At 65.2% G+C, this 881-nt stretch overlaps 1 protein-coding gene across 1 annotated transcript in view; it reads right to left on the bottom strand.

The window, feature by feature from the left end:
* LOC104994829 (myeloid-associated differentiation marker) overlaps positions 1–881 on the bottom strand; it is an 8,434-nt gene that overhangs the window by 5,008 nt on the left and 2,545 nt on the right. The window lies entirely within an intron of this gene.

Raw genomic sequence — 881 nt, 5'->3', positions numbered from 1 at the left:
GTCCTTCTAAATGTGAGTTCTGGGTCCCTAAAAGGAGGGCCGGGAGCCCGGAGCCCCAGGAGAAGGGGCTGGGTATCTGAACCCCTGGGTTCGTCTTGTGCACGCCTCGCATCTCGGGGTAGGGATGGGGGCGGGAAACTGCACAGTACTGGAATCCAATTCGGAGACAGTGGCCACACCTCCTGCCACCTCCCGGAGAGCTGGTCTTCCCCGGCCGGAGCTGGGCCTCCTGGGCCACCAGGGAGGTGCCCCGCAGGAGTCTGCCACCTCCCGTCCCCCTGACCCGTTAGGAGGAAGTGGGGCGCGCCCAGGAGGCAGAGGGCGGGGCCTCGGTGAGGCTCCCCGGGAAGGTGAGTTAGCGCGCGGACCACCTGGAGGGGTGGGGTCCGTCCCCACTCTCCGAGCCCCCAGCCGTGGCCTGAGGTCAGAGCTCAGGAATGAGCCGCCGGAGACCCAAGCAGGGAGAGGAAACACCCAGTTGACTTCCGAACACAGCTCAGGACGTCCCCGGCCACGCCCCAGTCCTGTCCCCACCTCCGCGCCGAACACCACACCACATCACTCCAAAACTCAGAATCGCGCCCTGAAACCCCAGCCTGGCCTCTCAACGCCCTGGGACCCAGCTCCATCTTCACTTTGGCAGCATGGGTACTGAAGCGCACTCTCTGGCCTTTTGCGTCCAAAGTTCGGATTCTGCACCCTGGATGGAGAGGAGGTCCGTAATTCTGGCCCCCAGCCACTCTCCTTGTCAAACCCAGGACTCCCAACTCCAAGCTCCTCCAGGAGCACAGCCCCTCCTCCCTCAGACCCAGGGTTCCAGGCCCCCAGCCCCTCCTCCCTCAGACCCAGGGTTCCAGGTCCCCAGCCCCTCCTCCTCAGAC

Source organism: Bison bison, unplaced genomic scaffold (assembly GCF_000754665.1).
Source record: "Bison bison bison isolate TAMUID 2011002044 unplaced genomic scaffold, Bison_UMD1.0 scf7180017850317, whole genome shotgun sequence".
Classification (NCBI taxonomy): Eukaryota; Metazoa; Chordata; class Mammalia; order Artiodactyla; family Bovidae; genus Bison; species Bison bison.
This window is presented reverse-complemented; position numbering and strand designations above follow the sequence as displayed.